The sequence below is a fragment of the Alosa pseudoharengus genome, unplaced genomic scaffold (genome assembly GCF_046254945.1).
Source record: "Alosa pseudoharengus isolate Yale_2024_CS ecotype anadromous, Long Island Sound unplaced genomic scaffold, YU_APseudo_1.1 YU_APseudo_1.1_scf_9, whole genome shotgun sequence".
Classification (NCBI taxonomy): Eukaryota; Metazoa; Chordata; class Actinopteri; order Clupeiformes; family Clupeidae; genus Alosa; species Alosa pseudoharengus.
This window is the reverse complement of record NW_027468881.1, coordinates 38308864-38319331: the sequence shown is the minus strand read 5'-3', so window position 1 is coordinate 38319331 and position 10468 is coordinate 38308864.

Genomic DNA, 10468 nt, shown 5'->3' with positions numbered 1-10468 from the left:
TGGAGAAGGGCACGGGCAGACCTGACAACGCTGCGTGCACGCCTTTAGCCTGGAGAAGAAGATGGAGTTGTGTGCACGCCTTTAGCCTGGAGAAGAAGATGGAGTTGTGTGCACGCCTTTAGCCTGGAGGAGAAGATGGAGTTGTGTACACACCTTTAGCCTGGAGAAGAAGATGGAGTTGGTGAAAAGTAGGCTAAACTTGCCGCAGGTGAATTCACCGTCGCTACTACAGGAGTGGGAAAATCAGAGGTCTGGAAAGTGTTTGGAGTGGTGCTGGATTCTGATGGAAATTCTGCAGGTTATGTGCAATGCTCAAAATGCAAGGTGCTGATGAAATATGTGACCCTGCAAGGCAAAACCAGTCGCTTTGGTAAAATTAACAAAATTAAGTTATTGTGCTCATATGAACGGCCATAACTAGGCTTTCCAACGATATGTATATCAAGGGTATTGCAAAAAGTATCGCTAAGATAACCGCATCCAAAGTTGGCATGGTTATTCTATCACGATATGCCAGAAGAGGAGAAAATCACCATTTTAAGTGATTCACGCTAATGTGTTGAATCTTCACCTAAATAAAGTCAGGGTTTAACAGTCAAAACGTAGCCTATGTTTTACGTCGGGCCGCGGGCAGATAATTCATGTTGATGTGTAGGGTTACATCGGGTCCGGGCTTGAAAAACCACGCGCCGGGTCGGGTCGGGTTGTAATTTTCAGGCCCGTTGAGAACTCTACGTGGTGGTGTGTGTGTCCGTGGTGGTCTATGTGTGTGTGTGTGGGGGGGGGTGTTTGTGTGTGTGGAGGTCTTTGTATGCGTGGTGGTGTGTGTGTGTGTGTGGTGGTGTGTGTGTGCGTGGTGGTGTGTGTGTGTGGTGGTCTGTGTGTGTGTGGGGGGGGGGGGGTGTTTGTGCATGGTGGTGTGTGTGTGAGTGGTAGTGTGTGTGTTTGTGGTGGTCTGTGTGTGTGGGGGGGTGTTTGTGTGTGTGGAGGTGTTTGTGTGTGTGGTGGTGTGTGTGTGTGTGTGGGGGGTCTGTGTGTGTTTGGGGTGGTGTGTGTGTATGTGGTGGTGTATGTGTGTGTGGTGGTGTGTGTGTGTATGATTGTGATTTGGCGTTGGCATGGTGATGGTGACGGGCAGATAAACACATTAGAGTGGTGTTTAAAGGCTCACACTCCATCAATGTGAATCATACGCCAGGTGTGTGTGTGTGTGCGTGGTGTTTAAAGGCTCACACGCCATCAATGTGAATCATACACCAGGTGTGTGTGTGTGTGTGGTGGTGTATGTGTGTGTGGTGTGTGTGTGCGTGGTGGTGGTGTGTGTGTGTGTGGTGTGTGTGTGCGTGGTGGTGGTGTGTGTGTGTGTGGTGTTTAAAGGCTCACACGCCATCATTGTGAATCATACACCAGGTGTGTGTGTGTGTGGTGGTGTATGTGTGTGTGGTGTGTGTGTGCGTGGTGGTGGTGTGTGTGTGTGTGTGGTGTTTAAAGGCTCACACGCCATCATTGTGAATCATATGCCAGGTGTGTGTGTGTGTGGTGTATGTGTGTGTGGTGTGTGTGTGCGTGGTGGCGGTGTGTGTGTGTGTGGTGTTTAAAGGCTCACACGCCATCATTGTGAATCATATGCCAGGTGTGTGTGTGTGTGTGTGTGACAGGACGGGCTGCCACTGTCCATCAGAGGGGTGGCTGTGTGTGTGTGTGTCTCTGTGTGTGTGTGTGTATGTGTGCGCGTGTGTGTATGTATTTGTGTGTGTGTGTGTCTGTCTCTCTCTGTACGTGTGTGTGTGTGTGTGTGTGTGTGTGTGTGCATACTGTTTGCTCCGCATATCCATCTGGGAACTTTTCATTGAAGAACTTTTGGGAAGGGGCGGAAATACTGGTTAGCTGATTGGATAAACCATCTGTCTATCACCACCTTTGGTGGTTATCGAAGGGCCAAATCAACCAATTAGATGAACAAAGTGTTCTTCTAATTGTGATGGACAAGCCATTAATATTTTTATTTTTGACATGATTGTGTATTTTATGTTGATATACTTTGCTTTGATTCTGGATAATTAATTGCACTGGCACAAAGGAGGAATATTACCCTTCCAATTTAAGAATTCCATTCCATCACGTGTTGTCCTCATGTACAATATTAAACGGGACAGTTAATCAGTCAGCAGAACGTTTAATCATCAGGTCAAGAGTTCAGACCAAGTTCAATTGTCTTGACATGCGGGTCAAACATTGTGATTGGCTCATTGTTGATTGCTTGAAAAATTGTGTCATGAGAGAGATGCGTGCATCTGGGAGACGTTACTTTTTGAAAAGACACAGAACAAGCTTGGATGCTCCATCAATGCTACATTATCAAAGTCATTGTGCACTCGCGATTCAGAGATACATCACGACGGTTTGGATATATTTCACGGACTATTCTTGGATCTATGAGCACGAACTGTCACTGATGTGCTTGCTCACGCACCTGGACTATCACGGAGGTTGCCACACCAGTGGTCAGCCATTTTGGACACTCCCACAGGCACCGATGTGCGTTGTGCACCAAAGAGAGAGTCAGACTGTAAAGGACAGTAAGATGCTTGACCTGTATTGATATTCTACTATGCTACTTTGAATGTAATTTTGATTAGGGGGAAGATTGATATGGAAAACTTTTTGTTTGGTACCTAGGCCTAGGTGAAATTTGTGATGTGTTGATGTTTACTTGTATGTCACATTCATTTAATAATTAGATGGATAAATAACAGTAACTGCTGGTTGGGTTGTTCATTACTAAGTCAACACGTAACACTACAATTAAGTTAGGTAATGTAACATTAAGATGTTTTGGTAACACTTTATTTGAAGGGGTCTACATAAGGGTGACATGTAATCGTCATAAGAATGACATGACACATGTCATGCACATTAATGACACATTATTGATGTTTATGACTGTTGTCATAATGTGTCATTCGGTTTTTGGAATGTCAAGTTGACATTGTTTTGGTGTCATCATTATGACAACTTGACATTAGCCAAGATGACATTATTTGATGGTATCTTTGTCATGACAACTTGACATTAGCCAAGAAAATGTAACCCGTTTACAATATTGTCATGACAACTTCACATTAGCCAAGAAACAAATGCAAGGTGTTTGGCATGATATTGTCATGACAACTTGACATGTAACTGTGTTTGGCCTGACTTATCTTCTAGGTTTGTGAAGTGATGGGTCTGAACAATTGACTGTCATGACACCATTATAATTGTCATGAATAATTTTCTTGGTATGATATTGTCATGACAACTTGACATAATTGTTTAATTATTACATGAACAAGATCATAGAAATGTGTTTGGCCTGACTTATCTTCTAGGTTTGTGAAGGGATGGGCCTGAACAATTGGCTGTCATGAATTGATATAAATCCATTATAAATTGGTCATGAATACTTTTCTTGACCTCAATTACAGTGGTACCGTTTTGACTTGTCATTAAGCTGTCACAAAGAACTATTACGCACCAAAATAGTTTCCTGACAGTGTCATGAATACTTACCTTTGACCTAAAGTACAGTGAACCATGTCATTAAGTGCCATTACACTATCATGTAGGTCCTATTTCTTTACATTTTACATTTCTGTAACATTGAGCCTAATTTCAACTATAATAACAAAAAATACCATACTAAGTCATGACTAAAGAGGAACTTGGCAACTATTTCAACGTAATAAACCCATTTAGAAATCATTTGGATGGTTAAATGACCTGTTCCGGTGAAAATGGTGACTTTCCCCGCTGCCCCTAGAGTCCCCAGTCGGAAAACCAACCTTGCAACATTGAGACTACCGTCCCGGAAAGAAAAGTGAAAAAGAAGAAACTAGTTTTAAATCGTGTTTCTAACCTTGTAACATCCACACTGTTCTGCCGAACTTATGCTAACCGTTTCGCTAGATTGTAAACAAATCCATGTGCTTTATCGTTATCTTTTTTCACAGTTTGAAATAGCATAATGCACAATTTCTCCAGCAGAGGGGAAATATAGCTAATCCTGCCAAGTTTCCCTTTAAAAGAGTTTATTTCAGCAATTTTGCAAAACCATAATACATGGACATGTTACCATGCCAGCTAACCTAACTGTGCATGTAGAAGATGCTTTAAACTATTCACATACTAGTCTTTAAGCACCATTTCATTGCCATAATTTCTGCAGCTTTTTCAAATTATGCACGAGTCTACCCAACACACCATTATGATGGCGGATTCCTAACCAGTAGTACCATTCAATCATTTTAAGGTGTGTTTTGAGGGACTGAGGGGTTTGATTCCCCCTGAGACGCCATATTTGGTTTTTGTATGTCTGCAATGCACGTTCAATATGTTCAATATGTATATCCAATTTATGACAGCCAATTTTCAGGCTCATCACTTCATAAACCTAGAAGATAAGTCAGGCCAAACACAGTTACAGTATATGTCAAGTTGTCATGACAATATCATGCCAAACACTTTGCATTTCTTTCTTGGCTACTGTTGTCATGACAATGTTGTAAACGGGTTACATTTTCTTGGCTAATGTCAAGTTGTCATGACAAAGACACCGTCAAATAATGTCATCTTGGCTAATGTCAAGTTGTCATAATGATGACACCAAAACAATGTCAACTTGACATTCCAAAAACCGAATGACACATTATGACAACAGTCATAAACATCAATAATGTGTCATTAATGTGCATGACATGTGTCATGTCATTCTTATGACGGTTACATGTCACCCTTATGTAGACCCCTTCAAATAAAGTGTTACCGATGTTTTAACTTACCATTTGTATGTGACATGAACCTAATCAACGACAATTCCCATCAAGTTTTCACGGTAGGCCCTACACTTCTGAAGAAAGTATATTCCTCCATGAACTGGAATCGGCCGTGGAGGATGTCTGTGTCGTTCATTCCTCCCAGTTGCATGGCTGAGACTCATAGCTTCTAATTTGAATAAAACTTGTGCGATAGCTATGCTCATCTCATCTGTGGATGCTGTCATGTTGTTTGTTGGGTCACACCTCAACCCGCCTCAAAGCCAACGCTGATTGGACGTTCGTTTGGTGAACTGCTCCAAATTCTCTTTAAAGCAACACCCATGAGTTTTTTCTACCTTAAAATAATGTTTCCAAAATCGTTTCAGTGGTTCATCAACTCATAACAGGGTAAACGGCACTTCTGCATTCGCTTCGTGGCCCTCTATCGGCTATAACCGCACTATGTAAGTTTGCCAGATCGGGTAGCGGATCTGTAGTTCGATGGAATGACACATAAGAAACTACAAATGTGACTTGCATCTGATGTCGCAATACATCGTACTTTCATAAAATCATGCAACATATTCTACCTTATCTGTGGACATTGTTATTTCCAAAGCCAGTGCTGGATAAACAAATAGTGCGTGCGACAGAGGAAAAGTTCTTTGGTGTTGCTTTAACGAAAAGTTGCCAGACTGATCTGCGAGTTAAACCTTGAAAGCTCGCGAGATCAGGATGGTCTCACGAGGCTAGCATACTGTAGGCTTGAGTAATCATTCAATCAAGCCGTGTCTGCATTTTCTAATACAATGTACATGGAATAATGATTTGCATGTGCAAACACATACACACACACACACACACACACACACACACACCCTACAGACACACACACACACACATGCACACTCACACACACACACTCTCTCTCACGCACACACAGACACACACACACACACATACACTCTCTCTCTCTCTCTCTCTCTCTCACACACACACACACACTTGCAATACCTGTTACAGTACAAGCCCCTTCAGCATTGTGGATTGGATTATTGTATTACTTTCTGTGTGCATATTTTCGTCCATATTGTGTGTGTGTGTGTGTGTGTTTGTGATAGAAGTGTCTGTTGTTGGTTTGTTAATGTGTCTGCTGTCTACCTATGATTTCAGCATGCATGACTGCATACCCTCATCTCTCTCTCTCTCTCTTGCTCTGTGCATGTGTGTGTGTGTGTGTGTGCGTGTGTGTGTGTCTAATGATAATGAATGGGGCAGTGCTGTTCTGTCCTGCACAGATTAAGATCAAGCCTGCTGATAAACATGCCCGCCAGGCCACTCAGTAACACAATACCCTCCTCTCTCTCTCTGTATTACACACACACACACACACACACACACATACACACACACACACTCTCTTTTGGCCCCTCTCTTGCTGCAACTGACCCTGTCTTCTCAAACTTGAAACTCCTCTTTGGACCTAGATGCCATTCAACCAATCCCCACCCCCACCCCACAACACACACACACACACAAACACACACACATCTTGATGGACAAAGAACTGTTTGTGGTTTGTGTCTTTATTGGGATAACTCTTTAGGATCACTGGAGACACTTCACTCAGACCAGCTGCAGCAATGGCTCAAATAAATATGTTATAGAATATACATATCTTATAGAATATCAGGCTCAAATAAATATCTTATAGAATATAAATATCGTATAGAATATCAGGCTCAAATAAATATCTTATAGAATATATGGCTCAAATAAATAACTTGTAGAATATAAGGCTCAGATAAATATCTTATAGAATATAAGGCTCAAATAAATATCTTACAGAATATAAATAACTTATAGAATATAAGGCTCAGATAAATATCTTATAGAATATAAGGCAGTGACTGTGGAGGTAGAGGAGTTGTCTAACTGGCAGGTTGCCGGCTCGCGCCCAACTCCTCCTGACCCTGTCGAAGTGTCCTCAAGCAACACACTCCAGCATTCTACATGGTCTCCTACTTTGGGCTGAAATTTTAATGTAAACTATTTATGTCAGTACATACATTTTTGTAAATTGCTTAGCCATAGATCCTTTGTATGTATTTAAATAATAGTATAGAAAACATAGGCTAATGAATTGCATCCACATATCCTTATGCACTATGCACAACTATTTTCCCAGACTCAAGCAAGCCTTCCTCAGAAATCAGATTACTCTCTTGCATCCTTAAAGGGGCAGGCACTCAATTAGACAACCACCAAAACAGTGTAATGACATGACATAATGTTAATAGTTTAGCTCACAGGGGGGATAGTGGCCTATGCCATGAAGGTTTAATTGTCATTCATTCATTGTCAATAATAATTTTCTGTGCTGTGCTATTTTATTTTATTTTTTGTTTCATATCAATTTCTACCAATAATGTGCTGTAAATGAAAAAGCTGAAAATGAATAAAAGAGAAACATAAATAATCCTATCTATGCCGATACTAAGGTTTTTGTTGTGACCGCTGACCAGTTCAAGTCCTGCCATAATCCTTCTTTGTAACCGACATTTTTTCCATAGCAGATGCCTTGAATCTGTTGATGGTTAGGCTATGTCATATTTGTAACTCAATCTGTCCATTTCTTTTGACAAAACTCGCCAGAAGTCTTTATTAAGGAGTCATTTTTTAAATTTCTTCCTAGCTTAACTTTGACTAACACCCCTGCTGCTGGAAACAATGATTTTGAGTTCCCAAATCAACGCCTACTGTACGTGATCTTCATAGGAAAATGGTCCATTCATTGTGCCCACTCAAAGATTATATATTTGCCCCCCCAATCTGAGCAGTCTAGATCCGGGCCTGGTCTGCACCATGCCCACCCTGCCCACCCTGTCTTGCTCAAGGGCACTTCAGCCGTGCCTACTGGTCAGGGTTCGAACCGGCAACCCTCCGGTTCCAAGTCTGAAGCGCTAACCAGTGGGCCACAGCTGCCCCTTAACTCCATATCCAGCCTTGCCTTCTCCTGCCTGTAGCCCAGGGTGATGGATTTCAGGGGTAGCTGAGTGCGTTCCTTCCATACAGGCCAGCTGAGAAGCACCGTGGTAGGCCGAGCCATTTGCGCATGAAGGAGTTGGCTTTTGCCTCCATCCGGCTTAAGGTTGATGATGTGACTTCGCACAGCTTCAGAGGCCACATCACATTTGGGTCAGGGTGAAGTGATAACACCACACCTTGTACTGTCCAGGTAGCTGGCTTGCGTCGATCTTGGCCTTCTGACAGCTGCCGAAGGAGGATTTCCCCATATCCCTGTCTGAGAGACCAGATGCATGTATAAAGTTTTCCCAGGCTTCGGATGGGCTGATCCACGATGCGGGGGGTGGTGGGGGCTCTTCCCCACTGATGGTGAATCATTTCTCTCCCTCTTTCGCAATGAGAGGCTCCTTGACTTCTGCTCATCCAGCCTCTTAAGCAGCTTTCCTTCTTCTCCATCTTCTGATGCGGTCTGCCCTCCTGAGGATAGCAAGGCGTCTCCTGATGTCATCCCAGAGAGCTTTCAGGCCCTCCTTCTCCTCCTGAGGATAGCAAGACGTCTCTTGATCTCATCCCAGAGAGCTTTCAGGCCCTCCTTCTCAGACTCCTCAGCCTTCCTCCAACGCTTGCGGAGCTGCCTTCTGCTTGATCTCCTTCTCCCTCCTTTCTCCCGCCCTTTGATCTCATTGTGGCTTGTCTCATACCTGTTGCTGCATTCTTCATACAGGATTTCCTTTGTATCTTCTTCGTAGTAGGCTTTGGGTGTCTTCCTCTTGGAAAGCTAGATGGTAGGGTTACTAGCCCGCCTCTCCCAGTGCTGTCTGTCCTGCTGCCACCAGTCTCTCCCCATGTAGTCTCTCCCCATGTAGTCTCTCCCAGTTGCCCTCCAGGTGAGCAATAGAAGGAAAACTGTATATTTAAAAATGGGTAAATGACTGATGTTTATTTTGTACTCTTCCTTCAGATTGACCATGGAGATGACTGAGGCTTGAGGACAGCCTAAATATTGATGGGAACAGTGGAATTGACATTAAACTTTGTCTGGGATTGCACTTCTACAGCCAGAGGTTGTTGATGTAAATAAAAGATAATGACACATTTCTGCCTTCAGTTTGTTTTTTCCTATTGTGTGTATAATGCTGTCTATTAGCTGAGCTGTTGGGGAAATGTAACAAAACCTGTATCCTGGGTGAACCTAGACCAACCTGTTAGCAAATCTGGATTTGCTCTTAATTGCTAGCAGGTTCGTCTGGGATCACCAGGCTCAGCAATGGCTCCATACTGGATCAGGTGGTGCACACACACACACACACACACACACACACCCAGGCTCAGCAATGGCTCCATACTGGATCAGTACTGGATCAGGTGGCACACACACACACAGGCTCAGCTATGGCTCCATGCTGGATCAGGTGGCTGTTGTAGATGTGGATCCATACTGAGTTGGCCCAGACACTGATCTCTCTGGGAGGTTATCAATGTGCATGTGAACGCAGGAACAGCAAGTGATCTCTCTGTAAAGCAGTCGGTGATGTACTGACTGAGTGGAACTGTGTGTGTGTGTGTGTGTGTGTGTGTGTGTGTGTGTGTGTGCGTGTGTGTGTGTGCGTGTGTGTGTGTGTGTGCGTGTGTGTGCGTGTGTGTGTGTGTGTGTGTTTGTGTGTGTCTGTAGAAGAGGGGTATTTGAAACTCCTAACTCTTCCATGATCTTTCTGCCACACTAAGGATGTTCAGAGTATCAACGTGTCACACAGGAACTTGGTTCTCTCTCTCTCACTCACACACACACACACACACACACACACACACAGGAACTTGGCTTATTTTTTTTCTCCCTGGAAGCACAATCACAGATCTGATGTGCGACTGGACAGGGAGAGGCCGTGTCTCTCTCTCTCTCGCTCTCTCTCACTCACACCACACACACACACGCACACACAAATGCATTCATTCATGCATACAACATGAGAATCAGTTCATGGTAGAATAACCATTTTTGCATGCATACACAGACACACACACACACACACTCGATAAAGTTTGGATCCTCATAGACGCATGCGCTTGCTACCACACACACCATTAAACTATTAAATTATCCTTTCACACACAAACGTATATGTATATAATACAAATACGATGCCACATACTCATGTGCTCTCTCTCTCTCTCTCTCTCTCTCTCTCTCTCTCTCTCTCTCTCTTTTCCTTTCTCTCTCAAGCAAGCACACTCACACACAGAGAATCACTCTCACTCACAATCACACACAGACACACACACACATGCAAACTCACAGTAGGCGAGTCAGCATTTCTAATTTCTCCTGGTTGGGCAACCATGAGCTCATCACCTGAGGGACACACACACACACACACACACACACACACACACACACACACACACGGTGAAGCATCGCGGCATGTCCCATGGAACCTTCTGGATTCCTGAGCCGTGCGAGTTGGACCGCCGCTGTGCAGCGGACGCGTTGAGATCAGCTACGGCGAGCTGCTGTCTCACTTAGGCTGCACCCCGAGGACCCATCCGCACCCGCCGGCCTACACTTCCCATAATTCAGCAAATCGCCGTGACCGCAGTGAGTGAGCGAGAGAAAGAGAGAGAGAGAGGGGGGGGGGTGTATTGGACTG